The sequence below is a fragment of the Euprymna scolopes genome, chromosome 2 (genome assembly GCF_053919585.1).
Source record: "Euprymna scolopes isolate OS-2025 chromosome 2, ASM5391958v1, whole genome shotgun sequence".
In the NCBI taxonomy this organism is placed as follows: domain Eukaryota; kingdom Metazoa; phylum Mollusca; class Cephalopoda; order Sepiida; family Sepiolidae; genus Euprymna; species Euprymna scolopes.
This window is the reverse complement of record NC_136483.1, coordinates 200,034,741-200,057,264: the sequence shown is the minus strand read 5'-3', so window position 1 is coordinate 200,057,264 and position 22,524 is coordinate 200,034,741. Positions and strand designations below refer to the sequence as shown.

Here is a 22,524-nt window from a genome sequence, read left to right as displayed (position 1 = left end):
TTATAGAAAAAAAGTTTGAGTGACATCAAAGGATCAAAGATGTCTCTAGAATAGAAGTTGACGAAACTTTAGTAAGGTATTGGTTTGACCCCACTAAATAGTTTATATTTAATGAACGCAACACGAAATGAACAACAAAGTTCTTTTCAACAATAACAACGTAAAAGGGTATTTATTTGCAGCAGAAGTTGAAGGTCGGACTGAGAGGAAAAAGGAATAGAAAGTTCTCTCAAAGGTCGAGATGTCCGGTGGACAGGGAACGAGAGAGGAGAGGTGTTGCTAGGCTCACGGTCTAGTCCTGACTGACGTTCCCTCAACACTTTTGGGAGTGGATGAATCAATGTGTCCTGTTAGTTGATAGGCCAACCTATGACCGAATAATTCAGAGGGGAGCATTGATTCCCTAGAGAAAGTAGTTATTTTCAACTGCAACAAAAGCACATGAATAGGTCGTCCTCATTAGCGTTTAAGAAAATAATAAAGACCAAAAAGACTTGTAACAGGGCGTTGAGAAGTTCTCAAGTCGCTATCTTAATACAAAAAAAAAAGATGTAAAAAAAAAATAATTTATTATTTACATGCGTATACGTTTCATTCTTGCGGAATCATCAGTGTAGAGTTAATTGTTGAAATCGGTCGCATGATTTAAATCTCTGAACAAGAGTCACCTTTCGTTTCCATTCCAAACGCTCTAAACTAATAATACTATTTCTAACCGTTACACGACCTGGTGAGAAATCATATTCATGCCAAGTAGGTGGGCAACCATAATCAGTCGTCGTTGCAGTGTTCAGCAGACAGAAAATTGCATTAATAGCTAAAACTAACGGCTTATAGTATTTTTCAATAAAAGGCCCGGCTTAAAGAGGGCCACAAATAATTATTTAATGATAAATATTTCAAGAAAATGTATGGAAGCAATATAATTCAATAAACCAAGGAGATTAATTAATACAAAATTTAGTTTTTAACAAATTAGAGCGTATGAAACGATTTTTTTAGGCCCTATGCGACGAGAGTGTCAGAAGTTGCAAGGAATTACGTTGTCATAATCGCAAGGGACCCGAGCGGACGCGTCGAGTCGGCTAGCGATGGGTACGGTTGCCACGGTGATCATGCGGCAATAAGAATCAAGATGGCGAGCGGGAACTTGGCTTTGCTACAGATTATTGTTCAGATGCGTTTCCGGAAAATGCAATCTCACCTGTGGGCATATTATAGTCGAAACTTAACATTATAACTACATTTTATACTTACCTGGAAGTGTAACATACGCACCTTGCTCGATGCAAACGTCAGTTGAAGGAGAGAAAGCCTGAAAAGAAAGACATTTGAAGATAATCTTATGAAAGACAATTTTTATTGAATTTTTATTGGTATGTTCTTTGTTTTTCAGTTTTTTCTTCAAGTAAAACTACTGTTTTTTTTTTGTTTTTTTTTTGCAGAAAAGCGAGATTAATTACCGCATTTTCTCCATTTTGTTATTATATCGTTTTCGACGTTAAATTAACCTTTTTTTGCTCAAGGCGATAATTTAAAAAAATGTCTCTTCTATAGTTTTTCTTTCTGTACATTTTTTTTTGTTTTGTTTTTAAAGTGTTGCTTCAGTTAACTTAATTAACCGTGCTTTGGGAAGCAAAAGCAACATCTTTTATTTTTTATAATAATAAAATTGGATTTAATTACTTTCAGGGTTTAGTTATTATTTGCTCCATTTTTATTGCTACTTGGTATTTCTACTTTTTTTATTACACAAGGATGAATTTTAGTCCAAACCTCCAAATCACGTCAGTTCAGCTTAAAACCAACAAAGGAGACAAAAGTCAAGAAAAAAGTGCCCATGAAAAATAAAGTAGTGGAAATTAAAGATGAAATTATAAAGACACGAAATAAAAGATGAAAATGATGTAACCACCTGTGACAACAGTCGATGGAAGAAGACCAAAGTCGCCCCACTGGACTACAGAAACAATCCTGGAGAGAAAATAAAGAAGCACAAAATGCAGACAGGAGAAAGATTGACAGAGATATGTGGATATGAATCGAAGATTTTGTGAGAAATAAAAGTTCTATCATTGTTTTTCTCGTGGATAAGACAAATTTAATAAAAATACTGCGAAGACGAACAGCATATAAAGACGTTTAATGTTTAATGCCGTGTGTATTTCGAAAGCATTTTCATAAAACGTGCACCTGACGACAAATATAAAAGAAAACAACATCAATTAATTTATTATAAAACTAGCTGTACCCTACCACGCGTTGCTGTGGCTTAATTTCATGTAATGGAAAATTCTAATAAAAAGAGAAAAGGCATGTTTCTTATATTCTTAGTACAGCAATCGACTCCAAAAAGTTTAAAAAAAAAAAAAAAAAGGCGAAAAAAAAAAAAAATGGTACTCTTGCAGAATTGGATCCGAATCGTTGGGAGTTACCATCATTCATGGCTTGGGCTCGACCAACATTCAGTGGATTAAGCCGAAAGTTGCTAAAACGTTGAAACGCTAAATAGTTTTCTTTTTTATTGTATTAAAAAATGTGAGTTTTTAAATAATATTTGGGTAAGGGGGGGGGTTACTATACACAGATTCGAAAAAGTTATCCAAAAACGAATAAATGAAAGCAAAGGTAAGGTAAATTACGTTTCTATCTAACTGGATAATTTTTTAGTGTTTTTATTTAATGTAAAATGTTTAATTGGCTCAAAACATTCAGTGTTTATCTATGTATTTGAAAAAGACGAATGGTCGCGGACTCTGTTGAATACATTAAGTTTGGGAAAATCAGTTAAAAACTATACAAAACAGTGTCAGACACCTACTGATTATATGTTATTGTGACATAGGCTGACATATTCGGTGGGTTTCTGATAGTATTTTGTATAGTTTTTTAGTTTTAAATCATTTTCTCAAATTAACATCATCAACAGTGTCCGTCACCGTTTGTATTTTTCAAATACACTGATAAACACTGTTTTTCGAGCCGACTAAATGTTATACTAAATAAAACGGGTTTGTATTACTAAACACAGAAACGAAAAAGTTGTTAAAAAATAAATATAACAAATAAATGTTATCAAAGGCAAGATAAGTTACTTTTCTACCTAACTGGATAAGATTTTAGTGTTTTTATTTAGTGTAAAATGTTTAATCGGTTCGAAAACATGTAGTGTTTATCCGTATATTTGAAAAATACAAATGGTGGCAAACTGTTGAACACGTTAAGTTTGGGAAAATGAGTTAAAATTAAAAAACTATACAAAATACTGTCAGGAACTCACTCAATATATGTTACCGTGACATAGGCAGACATGTATTCGGTGGGCTTTTAACAGTATTTTGTATAGTTTTTTAGTTTTAGCTCATTTTCCTAAACCTAATGTGTTTAACACAGTCTGCCGCCATTTGTAATTTTCAAATATAGCAGTAAATGCTGTGTTTTTTTAGCCGAATAAACATTTTACATAAAAAAAACAAAGAAATTATCCATTTTGGTAATAAAGTAACATATCTTGTCTTTGATAATTTGTTATACATTTATTTTTTGACAACTTTTTCGAATCTATATGTACAGTAGTACAAACCCAATAAAAACACTAAAAATTATCCAGTTAGGTAGAAAAGTAACTTATCTTGCCTTTGAAAATATTTACTTGTTATATATTTGTTTTTGTTGACAACTTTTTCAAGTCTTTGTGCAAGTATAAACCCAAAGGTGTATTTTTCTGTCTAATTTTATTTTTAGTACAGCGCTTAAATTTAAATTTCACAATATCTTTTTGGGGGGAGGGTATTTTTTTTACATTAGGTCCACCTCCACAATTTTCGACTATGAGACTAAATTGTTAGGTGAAAGTCCAGAATAGTTACAAAACACCCCTACTCCCATGTTAAGAATGGCTTTCTAAATAATAACGTCATTATTTCAGCAGGGTAGCTTCTCTTCATAAGTACCATGTTTTGTTTTTAAATTGTTAGGTGAAAGGACAGAATAGTTACAAAATACCATCACCATATTAAGAATGTCTTTCTAAATAACATTATTTCAGCACGGTATTTTCTATGCATACGTACTATCTATTTTTGTTTATTAAATTGTTAGGTGAAAGTATAGAATAGATGCAAAACTCCCTTCCCATGTTAAGAATAGCTTTCTAAATAACGGTAGTACTTTCTTTTGTTTATTAAATTGTTAGGTGAAAGTATAAAATAGTTACAGAACACTCTCCCTTTCCCATGTTAAGAATGGCTTTCTTAATAGCATTATTTCAACACGGTACCTTCTCTGCATAAGTACCATGTTTTGTTTATTAAATTGTTAGGTGAAAGTATAGAATAGTTACAAAACGCCCTCCCCATGTTAAGAATGACTTTCCAAATAACGTTATTATTTTAGCACGATACTTTCTCTGCATAAGTACCATGTTTTGTTTCTTAAATTGTTAGGTGAAAGTACGGTACTCATGCAGAGAACGATCCGTGCTGAAATAATAACGTTATTATTTAAAAAGCCATTCTTAACATAGGGAGGGGAGGGTGTTTTGTACCTAATCTGTATTTTAACCTTACAATTGAATAAAAAAACATATAATAAAACTTTAATTCAACCTGGAAATACGATTTAAAAAAATAGCGCGGACCACTCTCTGCGTTAGCACCAAATGTTATTTAAGCTAGTTACCAAGTGTTAATAATTTAAAAAAAAGTTCATATTTTCTTATATCGAAAAAATAAAAAACAAAAACAAAAAAAAACAAAAAACAAAAAAACGACTCCGACTCAAAAAGCAAGCGACAAACTTCTTTTTTTGCCTGATATAATAAAGAAAAAATGTTCAAATTAAAAAATTTGGAAGATAAACAAATGAATTGTTTTTTTTTACTTATCGAGTAAACAGAAAATGAAATCTTCTAGTTCGTTTCGTCAATTCGTGGGTGTGAAATGAATCGAACCGGAAGTTCAGTTCTATCAACAAAACAGGTTCGCACTAACGGCTTATGAAAATATATTTATTTTATTTAATATTTTAATAATTGGCGATGTAAATTTATTTTAATAACATAAAAAACATCCCTGGACTCTAAAGATGGGTTGTCTGAAAATTTCAAATAAATTGGTAATGTAGAAATATGGTTGTATAAACTTTGAACGAACCAAGAATTACATTTTTATGTATATAGATGTACCAAATGGTCATTTAAATAACGATTATGAACCAAACCTCTGCATAGGAAGAAATAACAAACTTAATCAACTGTCAAAAAAAAAAAAAATAAAAAAATAAAAGTATATCTGAAAGGTCATTTCCGGCAAAAGGTTACACAGGTGATCAAATTGAACCAAACTCAGGCCAATTCAGTAAAATGACAATGCCCGAATAAAACGCTCTTGGGGTGTTTCAGGTGGTTACAAATGGTTATATAATATAATACCTAGTAGGCGACGCTCGGCTTTGCCCGGTCGTAAAATACGTTTAAATATGATATTTTAATTTGTTTGATTCCGTATATATTATTATGATTTAGTCGTGATTTTAAAAGTGAAAAATTATTTGTGTGCCATCAGCTAGATTCGAAGCCGAAATCAAAACTGTAGCATTCAAAGCTGGTGACGTTACCACTGTACCAAGGTTACACGCATATGAACCGATTAAAAATAAACTAAGATGAATGTATAAAATGTATAACGATTTTTTTTTCAATTTTGACCATTTCTTTTGATCCCTTAACAACTATTTTAACCAACTAAAAACCCATAAATGAACGGTCCATAAAATTCAATCATGTGAGTCTCCTAGCGCCGCTCTGCAACTTTTCGTTTCGGAAAAGATAGAGTTTGAAAATATGGAGACAGACAAACAGACCTATTGCCTTTTATATATTAGACTAGTGGAGTGGGGGGGAGGCTTTGCCCGGGTGTAAAATGCGCTTAAATATGATATTTTAATTTGTCAAGATTTCGTACATATTATTATAAAATCGTGATTTCAAAAGTAAAAAAAAAAGTATTTGGGTGCCATCAGCTAGAATCGAAACCAAAAACTGTAGCATTCAAAGCTGGTGATGTTACCACTGTATCCACGTAACACTCATATGAACCGATTAAAAATTAAAAGGAAACTAAAAGGAATGTACAAAATGTTTAACGATTTTTTCAATTTTGACCCCTTTTTGGCCCCTTAAAAACTATTTTAACCGGTTAAAGACCAGTAAAAGAACTGTCCGTAAAATCCAATCATTTGAGGCCCTAGCGCCGCTCTGCGACTTTTAGTTTTTAAGATATAGAGTTTGAAAATATGGAGACAGGCAGATAGATAGCTTTTTATATATTAGATTACCAAAAATGATATCGTTGTTAGTTGACTCAACCCGTCAAATTCCCGTGCTTACTCTCCCTCCTAACCACCATCCATGATCGTCACCAACAATAAAGATGTGTTATTATATATTTTCATATATCAGTATGTCGTCATTCTTTAAACGCAACAAAAATACAAGTGTTATGTTGTTAGTCTACCGGAAAACACCGCGAACTATTAAAATGGACGATTATTATGATGAAATTAAATAGTCAATTATTATTATTAGAAAGTTGAAATATTTACATTTAATAGTTGTAAGGAATGTTAACTTGATGTTAATTTGACAGATGGAAATTAAGCTAACGATAATATAAACAAATATACGTGACAAAAGCCAGCAAGGAATTTTTAGGCTACATGTAGTGATGAGGTAATAAAAATATAGATTTTGGGATGTAGAGCTTTAGTTACGAAGGAGATCAATTCCATACGCAATGCGTTAGTAGATGGGTGGGGTGTTTGGACAGGACGCTCATGGAAATCAGAAGGAGACGACTGAGAAAAATGTAATCTTATACAAAGTGTTCCAACTCTGAAAAAAATAGTAAGGAGCAAATGATTATATCAAAATCAAAATATGATTCCTGTCTGACCATTTTCACTTCCGGGTAGAAGCACCTATAATTTCAGGACGCATGGAAGGAAGATTTGATGTATGTTAATTTGACAGATGGAATTTAAACTAACCATAATATAAGCAAAGATACATGACAAAAGCTCAGCAAGGATCTTTAGGCTAATAAAAATATAGATTTTGAAATGTAGAGTTGTAGTTATGAGGGAGATTAGTTATATACGCAATGCAGACGGATGGGGGTTATGACAGTACAGACGGCAGGCAGGAATCTGTACAAGAATTGTTTGCTTTTTACTGATGGGTGGTCGTTTATCAAGGTGTGGGAGGCCACTCAAGGATAATAAGAGGACCAGAAACAACGGGAGGAATGGATAGAAGATTACTTTAAAAAAATGATTATCCAAGAGGACTATAGCACCGGAAACTATTAAAATAGTCGAATATTATGATAAAATTATAATAATCGATTATTATGATTAGTATAAGTATAATTGTTAGATAGAAATAATTTAAAGACGTGAAAAATTTTGTTAAGTTGAAATATTTACATTTAATAGTTGTCAGGAATATTACTTTGATGTTAATTGGATGGATGGAATTTAAACTAACAATAATATAAGCAAATATACGTGACAAAGGCCAGCAAGGATCTTTAGGCTATGTGTAGTGATGATATAATAAAGATATAGATTTTGAAATGTAGAGTTGTAGTTATGAGGGAGATCAGGTAGATACGCAATGCAGACGGATGGAGTTTATGACAGTATGACGTGGAAGTCAGAAGGGGTGACTTAGAAAAATGTAATCTTATACAAAGTGTGGCAACTCTAAAAAAGAACTCAGCAAGGAATGAATGATTATATCAAATTATAATTTCCGTCTGAGCGTTTTTCACTTTCGGAGAGAAGCACCTTAATTTCAGAATGCATGAAAGAAAGATTTGAGGTATGTTTTTGCTGGTGTTCCAACCGACAACGATATCTATAAACTGTTAATTTATGTATACACACATTAACACACAATAGAGAATACACTAAGACGAATCACATATTAGAATGTTTAACACTCAGAAGTTAAAAGATTCATTATAGACAACACACATCTCTGAAATAGACATCCGCATATATATATATATATATATATATATATATATATATATATATATATATATATATATATATATATATTCTTCAGAATAAAATTAACAATCAATTGGTATGGAAACCTGTGATTATAGGTCTTACAAAATATTATTATCAGTAATAGTCTATAAGTACTATCCCATCTAAATAAAATTGCTCGATTATTGAACGACTAAAATTATATATATATATATATATATATATATATATATATATATATATATATATATATATATATATATATATATATATAATTTTCGTCATTCAATAAATTTAAAAACTTAAGACGTGAAATTATTGAATTTCAAATCCAAAGATTTTTTATTATTCTATGTAAGACAAAGAATACATTTGAAATATTATAACTCCTTTCGATGTCTACCATCTCTTCAGAGGAGAAAATATTAGCACCAATTGAAAACGAATAAAGAAAAGTTATAAGCTTTTATACTTTTCGAATTCTTTTTTATACATTTCCATTCATTATATATATATATAAGGCTATATGTCTGTCTGTCTCTCTTTCTTTCTGTCTGTCTGTCTGTCTGTCTCCATATTTTCAAATTCCATCTCCTCCGAAACTAAAAGTCGTAGAGCGGCGCTAGGGGTCTCAAATGATTGGATTTTTTACGAACCGTTCTTTTATGCGTCTTTAACCGGGAAAATGGTTTTCAAATGATCAAAAATTGGTCAAAATTTAAAAAATTGTTATTCATTTTGTACATTCATCTTAGTTAATTTTTAATCAGTTCATATGTATGCCACGTTGGTACAGTGGTAACGCCACCAGCTTTGAATGCTACAGTTTTGCTTTCGGTTTCGATTCTAGCTAATGACACCAAAATAATTTTTATTTTTACTTTTGAAACCACGACTTTATAATAATATATACGAAACCAATAAATTAAAATATCTTATTTAAGCGTATTTTACGACACTATTATATATATATATATATACATATATATATACATATATATACATATATATACACATATATATACACATATATATACATATATATATATATACATATATATAAGGCAAACATATATACACTTATATACACTTATATACACTTATTATACAGCTACGCTGTTTATATACTCCCCCAGTATACCACACAAGAAGATTTCAAAGATCCATAATGACAAGTTGATACCCACGAGGGTGACATTTTTGCCCTCAGCACCGAAATCAACAATCTATGCCATTTCTGAAATGGCCTTTAACCTGTTGATTGCGATAGTTTGCTGGTACTATGCAGTTCTAGGAGGTCCACCCTCCCAAGATTTGCCATTCTCTCCTTGAAAAGGAGTTAGTTAATTGCTAATCGCCTGAGGCGCCTTTACCAGGGAATGCCGACGAGTTAGGAGTTTATTTCAAAAATAGAGAGGGAGTTACCAACTAACTAAAAATAAAAAAAAACAAATGAAAACTATTTAAAATATATTTGTCGATTCAAATAAAGATAATTTCACGTCTTATTAATGGTAAACGTGGAACTCAGTTATATGACAAAAAATGAAAAGACAAACACTACACAGCTTTTTTTTTGGGGGGGGACGTGTTGATTTATATTCTCTTGGAAAGTAAATAAAGAATGAGAAAAAAACATTTTTGGTAATCCGGGGGGGGGGGAACGATACTGTGCACACAACCATATTTTTTTTTAAGAACAAAGATTTTTATTGGTCCATTTACTCAAGCAAATTTCTTTAATTTTCTTTTGTGCATTGAGTAAACTTTTGTTTATTGGGAAATTTTGTAGATTATTGTAAAAAAACAAAACAAAAATGGTTAGTTACTTTTATTTTAAATTTAATTTAATTAAATTAAAAATATGGAATGGTGCGAAAACAAAATTTGATTAAATAAACCGAGATAAGTAAATAAATAAATTAAAAATGTTGAATGATATGCGTTAAAAAAAAAGGTTTTTGTAATTAACTAAATCAATTAAAATATTCCCCGCGTGCATATCTAGCCCTTACAGAGGCCGTTCATTTAAAAAAAAAAATACGTGTGTTCACAGTATGGTTTTTCCCCGGAGTATTGCATTTTCAAGTTAACTTGTACTTAAAAAAAGTCCGTGGTGGTGGTGGTGGGGTGGGGGGACAACCAACCTTTCGATGAAAATTCCTTCAAAATGGTATTAAAACTGGTTTTCAGTTATACAAAATGTTTGTGCATGCTAAAGAAACAACAAATGCAGTCGAAAAAAGTAAACATTTTTAACAAAAACTGAAAATAGAAAATGGATTAAATAACAACAATTCACTCGAATGGAAAACTCTACAAAATATGATATTTATTTTCAAGTTAATCCGAATTTATTTTTTTCATTACAATAGATCTGCATGTTGTATAGTAGGGTCTCATATTAAAAAGAGACGGGGACACGTAATACAAGATATACGATGGTGATGAGGGAGAGACCACATTTATACAGTTCTGTGGATGTTATAACACTATATTAGCCTGGAAAGAAACATTACTTATGATAGGGAGGGGGACACATTACTTGGGTGAGTTATACAAAGTTCATTAATAACGATGAGGGACAAAGTTCATTCCCTTCAATTTGTGGAACGATGACACGAAGACAAAACATGATCATAATTTCTTTATCATCAAATCGACCAGTCGAATGATGATGACGTCAAGGAATTCAAAGTCGTTTCTACATGTTTTTAAAACTTCTCCCTTCGCTTCTAAAGGGACCCTCCTCTGATTATCTCAGCTCTTTCCGACCGACCCTGCTGGTTCTTCGATCCGGACTCGACTGCCCGACTGCAACCCCGATCTGACTCAAACTAGCTCCTATATTGAGAAATTCTCTTTCTGCTATGACGTCATATGTATGCCTCCACACGTGATTGTCTCGCGTGGCTTAAACATGCGTGGCTCGGCACACGTTCCCAACACACTTCTGCAGACAAAGAATTCTCACTAACCTATTTCTTCCCTAACCTATTTTTCAATATATTTCTGCAGACAAAGAATTCTCACTAACCTATTTTCAATATATTTCTAAATTGCATCGTTCATTATTTTCTAGCTGACCTTATTTTAATTCAGTTTTCATAAAAAGAATTGAACAATTAAATTCTTTTTACAACAACATATCTAAACTATTTTATAGGAAATTGAACAATGCGAAATTATATTTCTGAACCTTGCTTACAAGGTTCGAATCTCGGTCTATCCTAATTTTCACCTATCTAATGTTTTTCTTACAAGAAAAGGGGACCCTTTTCTTGTAATATGCAGAGCCCAAAATAGCCTTGTGGCTTCCTGGGGTCTTGCGGCTTCTCAGGGTCTTGCGGCCCCCAGGGAGCCTTCCCCCCCGTAATTGCGGGGTCTGCTGGAGCGCTAAGCATGGCCCTGCTCAGAAGCACACATTAACCCAACTGATACCAGGTCATTCACTACTCAAAAATGGCAAAGACGCTTTCAAACTGATTGCCAAAGACGTATCCTCGATTAGTGTGTATACGAAGCGCTGGTTGGTCTCTGAAGTATCGTTGCCCTCAAGTGGTTAATTAGGCACGTAAAGTATGTTGATCCCTGCGGTATTTTGTGTGCTGGTTAAGGAGGAGGAGGAGGAGGATGGGGTGGAGGGTTGAAATAATTAAATAATTCATTTATTCGTTGGAACAAGAAGTGATTAGCAATTGTGTCACGTCGACTGGCGTGGTGATGAAGTCAGATCCGAACAAGGGAGGTCGCGTACGTTCGGTATTTTCTTTTTTGTTTTATATAAGAAAACGGCTTAACAAGAGCTTATTTACACTAGACTTGGAAATGATCGTGTTATAGTCAGTTGGGAAGCAGTCCCACGGTATTGTGTTCTACAGACAGTTCTATGAAAAAAGCTTTTTTCATGGAATTTTCGTTTAGTTTTAGGGACAGATGAAAAGTAAAGGAATTTGATGATATTTGTTGTAGTAAGACGAGTATTTGTGGAAATGTGTTACAAGTCGCGCATCCACCATAAAATGAACAATAGAGCAAAGATAGACTCGCAATGATCTTCTGTGAGAAAGGGGAAGTATGAAGGCGAAAAGGTTCTTGCCCACTAGATTTCGAAGATAGTTTTGTACATTGTCAAGGCAGGAAAGAACACTCTTACAACTCCTCTCCAGATGTGACAACAATACTCCATCTTGTAACGTATTTAGCTCTTGTATAGGTAGAGGATTGCGTCGGGATATTTCCGGAGCGGTAGAATGATCCAAACTTTTGTTCAATAGCTTTGGCAAGGGATCTAATGTAGATCTTCTATTTCAGGTCAGGAATGAAAGTCAAGCTGTTTGTTAAAGCAGAGTGCTCTCTCAAGACAAGAGCTGTTCATTTCAACTGGTGTTGTGGGTATCAAAACATTGTTAGTGAACAGATAGAAGATTACTAACAATTTTACCACCATTGTGTGCGTGTTCAAGTTTGGAAGAGAGACAATTTTGACTAACTCAAATTTAGCTGCCTCTTCACAAGGGCTGAGCGTGACACAAAGTCGAGCTTAATGCGGAAAAGATCATCACCGGTATCAAGTATCAATATCCATGGGATTGCTTGAATTAGACTCGAAAGATATGGGCATCTAAGGAGATGAGAGGGTAAACATTTCGGTACTCCTGAAAGGAGGATTGCCTCCTGCGTACCAATCCAATCATCGAAATTAATCTAATCTTAGACCAAGGGCCAGAAAGGAGGGGAGTTGAAACAATACTAAATTTGAATAAATTAAATTTTTATTTTCTTTCGTTAATTTTACTTATTCTGGATGCTTCCCCAAAAAAACTGTCGAATTATTTTGCTGTTGGACGAGAGTATTTTTGGTAAATCACATGACCTATTTCAGCGGACGTAGTTGAAAGCTAGTCACTTGACTTATATATCAAATCAAAGTTGCATAATTTATTAAATTCATTTTTGTATATATTTTTCTCAGTAAACTTTTTAAAGTTTTGTAAGTATCATAGATCGCACAAGCGTTCTATAATTAAAAACGTTTGACTTTTCTAAGCCTTCTGGCAACATATGGTAGCATCTATGCAGATAATACAATGGTTCATGGCTACACTTAGATAAGCATCGATGATCCAGATTTTTCTGATTCTCCATTTCCTCTGACCTGAAGTATGTGGTGCAATGGGGGTAAATGTAGCGTGTTACTAAAACCATCATCATCTTTCAGATCCTTATTTTCCTCCACTTGAACTGAATGCCACCCCCATTCTTTAAAAAAAAGCCTGTTGTTTTCATAATCCCTTAGGACTGACATCACTCCAGATCTAAAATGGTAGACGTACAATTCGTCCATGCATGGAGTATTACTGCCACATCTGGGTTGGCGCATCTACCACTAGTCTCTCACCCTTAGGCAGGGTCCAAAAAAGAGTTTCAAATCTAATAAGCCCCGCACTATTAGCCGAGCTCCAACCTCTGTCCCATCGTCTCAATGTCGCATCTCTGTTTTACAAGCATTTTAATGGAATGTGCTCTGATGAATCCACAGTACTTCTGCCCCCTCGACGTATATACTACTGATTAATTCGACAAGCAGCAAAATCTCACCCCTTCACTATAGAGGTCCATAATTGTCGGAAAGCCTTTTACTCTAATAGTTTCTTTCCTTAGGCTGTTAGACTGTAATTCCCTCATTGCTTCCTGCTTCCCTAGCTGTACTAATCTGCAAATGTTTAAATGTGCTGTGAATAAAGATCTCGCTACTGAACTCCCCACAGTCAATTCAGACACAGTCCCAAATAGTAGCCTCTTACGTCTAAGTCGCAATATGCATTGTATAGGATGAAAAAGATTAAAAAAAAAAACGTTGCTAGAGTTGCTAAGAAAATGATTGGACAATTGTACCGCTTCATAAATCAGCTGACCCTAGGTACAATCGTTTATCTATATAAGATTGAAATGTCCTAAAAAAAGTATCGATACCACATCTTAGAAGATGCCACTGTGAGCACTTTTGCTTTAAGTTCAAAATCGATTTCACAATCTAATAAGATATATTTTGCTCTCTATTGGCTCTTCATCACAGAAAAATATTGTCCTGTCACGTTTAATGTTGAAATAGCATTTTTGTTGGTCTGTCACGCTTAGGTTTGAAATTGCTTTTTCGTTTGTCCGATATATTATTGCCATTTCGTTTCTAATCGCGCAAATTGACCGGACGTATCATAATAAGATATATTCTTATTTTCAACAACAATGTTTTTGTTAAAAAAATATGAGCCGTGAAATATTGAGTGATTTCTTTAATCTTCTGTCGACAATTTGCGCGCGGATAACTAAAAAGGAATTGAAAAATGTTTTGAGTGCTGAAGATACGGCGAAAACAGACTGGTAACGCGTTCGTTTCTTTTTAATAGGCACTCCCTTGTAGATAGACTGTATATATATAATTTCTGACGAGGACGCTTCACAGAACGTCTGAAACGCGCGTAAAAACGATTTCAATGACTTAAAAACATTATTACAATGATCCAAACATAATTCTCAATGAAAAACCAAGACACGGAATAATAAAATAATGTTAAAAAATACACATGGTTGGTGACTACCTCCTTATTTAAATATATATATATATATATATATATATATATATATATATATATATATATATATATATATATATATATATATATTCCAATACTTCAAGTATATTTATATGATATTCATGTCATGTTATGGTATAGAATGACCAAATAACTCATCAGAAACCCATATAAATCCATAAGAAAAATGTTTTTTTTAAAAAGGACTAAAGAAACTGTAAAGTGGTTATTGTAAAGGACTCTAAAGCTTATGTCGGTTCCGCAAGCTCTACATTCAACCAAATGTAGATCTAGATAAGCCCCCATTTTTTTAGCTGAATATGGTAAAACTTTAGTCAGAAGTAACATTAATTAGAAAGTAAAATGCTAAATTCTAGGTAAGGCAAATAAATACGTGCATAATGAGAAAAAAAAAGATGCAATTTATGTGCTTTGGAATCTTTTCATATAGTCATATCCAACGATAATTTGTTAAATAAAAGACTGGAAGTTATCCAAGGTTGTATACATAGAACGAACTATATACTAGCCTATTTTAAACCTATGGTAAATGTAGACTAATAATCATAACTATAATTCATATATTGCATCTAGAGAAAGATATATATCATATTAAAGGTTTCATATTATAATACGAACATAAATGAAATTAATATAATTAAAGCGTAATATAGAATTTAGGCTTACATTAATCTGTAGACAATAAAGAATGTGTGATTATTTGAATTAATGAATAGTGAAACATGAAATAAATAAAATGAAAGGGGTGTGTGGTTTATTTAAATGAAGAAAACAAACAATACTTATATAACTTACTCGAATTAAATATGAGATTCGAGGTAATTTTCTCTGAGGTCTATTTTAATTTTACGGCATAATCGCATTGACACGCCGGTTCTCGTCAGATCACCGAAGTTAAGCAACGTTGAGCCTGGTTAGTATCAGATGGGTGATCATTTGGGAATTCTAGGCGCTGTATGTGCTCTCCACTTATCTCGGCATTTGTTTCCAGTCGTCCTGTACTTCACTTGCCACTGGTATTTAACAATGTCATCTCAAGAGAAATGAGGTTGGAGATTGCGCACCTCCTGCCACAAAAATTTCACACGCAGGAAACCCTTCGTGAGTATCCTTAGTCTGGCCGAGACTGAAGGAGCCTGTTTTTTTTTATCATTATTTTTATTTTAATTTTTGTATGTATCGTTCACCCTAGTATACTTTTTTTTTACAAAGGAGTAATCACTTATCAAGGCTCGGAAGCCACTCGAGGATGAGGGTTAATGTGTGTACAGTAGTCAATGGGTCAATGTCGTAGTAATCGTTAGTAGTGGGAATTTGGTAAATTGGATTACTTAAGAGGATGGCTCATTAAGATCGTGTTCATGTTGAACTTGAAGACGGAACATAATGTAGTCAGCAGGAAAGCAGGAAAACGCAACAGAGTTCCACAGGCGTGCAGTTCAAAGAAAGAAACTTTGTTCATGGAATCTACTTAATGAAAATATATTTTATGTAAAAACATTAGTGTATTAACTGAAAAATTCGATGGTAAAAAGACTCTACGTTATTTGATGTGTTGAGTTTAAAGATATAATTTCAATCAGATTTTTTTTGATCTCCAAGCTAACTATAGAAAAAATTGCACAATAGCCGCGTTCCTATGTTTACTAAGTAATAATAATTGTAGTTTATGAGTTTTTAAAAAGTTTCTTAGTTCTTCCATAAGTTTAAAAAGTCTCTATGTATATTCATTGGATATTAGTTTATATGCATTTTAGCATGAATTTTGGTTTGAATTAAAAGATAATTAAATGGTCACATAATAAATGTTCAGATAGATTGATACATAGACATGCATATGTGAATATCATTGTGGTTCTAATTGAATCCTATAGATCTCATAGATTATTAACTTCTGTAAATTTAATCTCTATTGTCATATGAAAGTTACTTTGTGTGTGTTGGTGGGGGTTTCTTCCCCATAGGTCGCTTAAACAGTTTTGTAAGTATGGGGGCAAGTTCTGGTTGAAGCTTTTTCAACACTATAATTGGAATGCCGTCAGGGCCAGTTGCTTTACTGGAATCAAGGTTCTTGATTAGCTTGGCGACCTCACGCACAGATATTTGTATGTTCCATAGCGTGTTGTCTGTTATAGGGGGAAATACGGGGGGGGGCTTCGTCGCATAGGGTAGAATTAGCTGCAAAGTTCTTGGCAAATAGTTTGGCCTTGTCTGATACTGACGAGATGACCTCAAGTCCATTAATGATGGTTGGGATAAAACGCACGCTTCTGTTCAGGATTCTATTTGCTATTTGCTAAACCTGGTGGGAACCAAGCCGCTGCTCAGCTACTTTGGATTTAACAGAATGAGCATATAGCTCTCTTACATTTTTATTACTCTTTTACAGTGGTTGTTGGCAGTCCTGGAAGCAACTTTAGTCTCAGTACAATTGAATCCTATAAATCTTATGGATTATTGTTAACTTCTGTAACTTTAATCTTTACATATAAAAGTTACTTTGTGTGTGTTGGTGGGAGTTTCTTCCTCATAGGTTGCAAAACAGCTGAGCCTATCTTTTGCGAATTTCGCACAAATGGAATTTATATGTCTGGCAGTGTTCTTAGATATGTTTTGTACAGAAATTCATCCGATAAGTATCGAAAATCGAAAAAATCCGATCTTAAAAATAGTCTTTCTTCTCTTAGAATTTTTACAGGACAATATTTTACGTCACACCGGTGTAACCCTGGCCGGTGTAACGTAAAATATTCCCCTGTAAAAATTCTTCTATAAGAGAAGAAACACTATTTTTAAAATCGTCAAGCCCAAATATCAGCTGACGTGATAATGTAAACAAACGCAGACGGAATTTGATGAACGACATTATCATTTATTTATTCATTTATTCATTTATTTGCAAATTAGTCCACCAGACAAATTATTCCTCGTAATATACATAATAATCAATAGAGGATTGATTCTATAATACATATGCGATCTGCATAAATTAAAAGCGTATTTTACGATCGGGCAACGCCGGGCGTCTAGCTAGTAAATTATAGTTTACTGCATTTAAGAAAATGTAGATAATTGAAGGTTTCCTTTTGGCCTCTTTTGAAATTAAAGATTTTCGATATTCTTTACAATAAATTCTACGAACCTTTCTTTTATTTGAATGAATTATAGATTAAGTAACAATAACAAATTGATAAAGTAATTTAAATAAAAATAATTAAAAAAAATATTTGCATAAAACGTAAAAATATTTTCATAAAACGCAATGAAAATACTACTCTAATATGAGTGGTTTTAATGATTGAAATTAGCATAGGTATATCAAAACCAGTAATTTATTCTAATGCATGATAAAATTAAAGTTTTGGTGGTACTTCTACATGACATTTACATGAGGCGAATGTTTGTATTTTAGTTTCCAGAACCGCCGACAGATGTCGCTTGTCAGGGGTAGATAACTCTTCCTTTTCTAAAAGTTAGTACAAATTAAAATCATATTTTTATACATTTTTATACAATCTTTCTGTACAAAAAAAATTATTCTTAAACCTTTATAAATGTTTCATGTTTTTTTTAACTTATATTTTGATAGATTTTTATACAACCTTACTGTAAAAAAAAACAAAACAAAAACAAAAAATTCTAAAAATAATCTATAAATCTTTCATATTTTTATCTTATTTATTATTTTATTTTCAATTATGAATCACTCATTCGAAAAAAAAAGCTTATATTAATACTTTGATGCATATTTTGATACATTTGTTTTATACAATAAATGTTTCGATTTTCATATATTTTTTTGTGTTACTTATTCCGTTATTATATATTTTTGCGTTATCGTAAACACTTGTTTATATTTGAGGTTTATATAATGGCCGCTAGATGGCAGTTCTCTTTCCAAGAACAGGGGTTGATAACTCGTCTCTGATGCTAATATATAACTGTCATACAGAAGTGCCGTTTTGAGTTTAAGAGAAGTAATGATATTTCATATCCAATTAAATGAACATCGATTAATTCTTCCATTCAACTATTAGGGGTAAATTTATACAGGTAGTGCAATCATTAATGTGGTAGTAAATATATTCGAAAATTATGATAGATATTTTAGTTTATAAATTAAATATGTTATTTAATTCATACAAACGCATAGAAAAAAATGAGTCTAAGGGAGATAACTTGGAAAATGTCATTTGAATGTCTCTTGTTTGACGTATGGCTGAATAAAATTAAAATAATTACGAACATAACAAGCTTTTACCTAACATAACGTTTATTATATTTTAGTAAAAAATAATAGATTATCCAATTAATGTTTTTTTCAAGGTATCAGATTATAATGGAAAAATATAGTGTTGTGCACTTGGAAAGATCACTACGGAAAACACGGACACGGAAATGAGTCAAAAAGGGCAAAATGCATTAAAACAAAAAACAGCAACCGTCGTAGTAAGTACCGCCAACATAACGAACTACGAAAGTACACTGACAATCCTGGGAGTCGTAACTCTTACTTAATTTATACAGTTCGGAAAGGTTCAGCTTTAGTGCATGGGGAGTCTCCACAATATATTGTATTTTATTTTTTAGGGTTTGCACTTTTGTGGCACAACCTAAGAAAATAAATAATTCAACACAAGCTTCTGATACAACGAACACAACTTCAATAAATGTAACAAAGAAAAGGTTTATTCTGGCGAATGTTCACAAGGAAATATTATTCCTGGGTAAAAACTGGACTCTGGCTACCTGGTAGTTATTCCCAGTGGGAATCGTCGATACCGGATGAAGTAACACAGATGGAGAGAGAGCAAAGAAAAATGGTCCGATCCGCTTGGTCTCTCTCTTGTTAAGAAAGAGTTTTTTTTCCTTCAAACCGGAAGCTGTCCAATTTCCTTAGGGGATAGAAAGGATCAATGCGCCGCACCCCTGATTGGTCAGTATGTGACCAAATAACACAGGGGAGAGATATTGATTCGCGAAAGAAAAAAGTCCCCTTTGTTTCTGCTACACATTATCATTTATGGATAATGTTTACGATGATAAATGGTCGTTTACAATAGCTGTGTACACCATATATTTTGCTGGCTAATTTTGGTGCTTATGCATTTTTAGTACCGTGCTAGTTTCAAATAGTTTTTCAAGTCAAATTCAAGTTTCACGATATCTTTTTTGTTATTAAATTGTTAGGTGGAAGCACAGATTAGTTACAAAACACCATCCCCTCCCTATGTTAAGAATGGCTTTCAAAAGAATAACTTTATTATTTCAGCACAGTAGCAAAAATGCACAAGTACCTTAATTTTAGTTTCGTATTTCTCTTCATTGTAGGATACTATTTGGAAATCTAATATGGTTAACTTAAAGTTTTTTTTTTTTTTCACAATAATCAATATTTTAAGAATAAAATTACTTATGGTTTATTGGCTGTATTATGTTTTACTACGAAAATGTGTTAGAAATATAGTTTTATCATATATTTAAAAATAGAGCCGGCATATACGCATCAATCTTTCCCTTGTGGCATCTGTGTTTAACGTGTTTTCTTCCTGGAATGATCTATAAATAACCTACAATAAGTATTTTTTTAATTATTTTTATGACATTGAAAGAACTCTATTTTCTTTGCCACTTTTGGTCTTTTAAAACCCTGTACTTTTTTCTTATGGGTTAATATGGGTCTCTGATGAGTTATTTGGTCATTCTATACCATTCAACGAAACACCTGTAAGACATGCCATGCAATCAATAAGATAATATCAATGTCATATAAATATACTTGTGTTATTGGAATTATTTACAAATGATATATATGCTCTGAAAATGCAAATCCATTTTTATTGAGCTTAAATAAACCTGGCATTTAAAAAAAAACAACTTTATTTAATATATACATCAAATATATATATTTTTTTACTATCAAAACTTATATGTATATGCGCTACGCAACGGGCGCTGTCAAGAATTGTGCATGCCAACGTACTTAAAAAAATAAACGGTAAGATGGTCAACATCTTAAAATTTTTAATATAGAATTTTGTCATTTATTTGTACATGTTTTGTACGTGTCACATCGAGCTTCATAAATTAAAAGCTTGGTATAAATAAAAGGTTAAATATAATTGAATAAACATTTTTCCCCATGTGTGTATGTGTGTGTGTGTGTGTGTGTGTGTGATCGTGCGCGCGCACAAATACAAAGGTTAACTACTCCCCGTCAGGGTCACCAATTTATGGCGTTGTAGCCGTGTAGCAATTCGTTTCTGTTCGCCTGACCCTCGCTTGTGTGTAGGAATGTGTGTGCGAAATTGGAATATCTGGAGAAATCTCATTTGGTCACTGTTCTTATAAGTTTTGTTAATTTTCGAGTTAAAAACGATTTTCATAGTTTGAAAATATTTTTAGTGAACACGTTCCTGTGAAACCCAATTTGTTTTTGAAGAAGAAAATCAGAACGAATCCCAACGAAACGGAGAAAGAAACTCCGTAGCTATTCAAGCCATTTGCTTTTTAGCGTTCGTCCGGATCTCATCTCTATCACTACAATACTCATACGTCCACAGTCATATATAACTCCCTTGCACGCACCTATACTGATATGGATCCCCTTTTAAAGCACTAATCACTAGGGATATGACAACAGCATATTCCTTTTTTTGTTTTGATTCTCAGGTATATATCCATTGATATCTTATATGGTTTATGTAGAGTGATGTGATTCTCGGTTGATTAACTGTGTCTTACTGTATATATATATATATATATATATATATATATATATATATATATATATATATATACTCGAGAGTCAAAACAATGAAAAGAATATGCTGTTGTCATAGGCCTAACTAATCACAAGTGCGACATTGTCCAGTTTTTTTTTTCTTTTAAGACAGAACGAACGACGCGTCCATTTTTTACGCCGACTGAAGCCAAACAACGGATTACATATTTTCTTCTCTTTAATATTCTTTATTGATGTTTTTTTATTTACCTTCAAACGCAAAAACAAAACAATGTCTTTGTGATAACCTATCATCGTATCCAACGAAGTGAATCTACGCGGGTCCACCTGTCATTCAGCACGCACGCCGACAAGAAAGTCGCGAGTGGGGGCGAATTGCATTTGCACTCGATGTCAATAATAGCTGCGCACTTGTTCGCGACCCACTTGACCACCGAAAGTACACGATATTAGAATAGGGTAAAGAATTGTTAAATTATTCTCTCTCTCTCTCTCTCTCTCTCTCTCTCTCTCTCTCTCTCTCTCTCTCTCTCTCTCTTTCTCTCTCTCTCTCTCTCGCATTTCGTTCAGCCATAGCATTTTTACCCTCCGCACCAAAATGTCATTTCTGAAATTACCATTTTCCTCTTGATTGTGGTAGATTGTGAGTCCTGTGCAGTTCTTGGAGGTCCACCGTCCCAGGCTTTGCCTTCTCTCTTTGAAAAGGAGTTAGTCAATTGCTAATCGTTCAAGGCGCCCCTACCGGGGAATGTCGGCGGGTCTGCGCATTATTTTACAGGCCAAATTGCTCCTCCTCTGGGGCGTTGGTTCTTCATTCTCACTTTCCAACCCTTGTGTCACATCTTTTCGCCGTGGGAGAAAGATAAATACTCACCTTCTCATGAATTTATAAAGTTGGGCCATTTACTGCACTGACAGCGATATGAAGACACTAAATCCATATTCACAATAGAAGGCAACAGCTTTCAAATCAAATGACCATGTATATCCGAAATAACACACAAAAATTATATATCTATATCTATATATCTATAAAAGTTTGGTTGTGCTTTTTATATCATATATGATCATATGATATAAAAAGCACATCAAAACTAGTAAATT

General features: G+C 33.1%; 1 protein-coding gene across 1 annotated transcript in view; it reads right to left on the bottom strand.

The window, feature by feature from the left end:
- The window catches only part of LOC145241623 (uncharacterized), a 79,710-nt gene that overhangs the window by 27,266 nt on the left and 29,920 nt on the right, over positions 1 to 22,524 (bottom strand). The gene's annotated exons all lie outside the window — the stretch shown is intronic.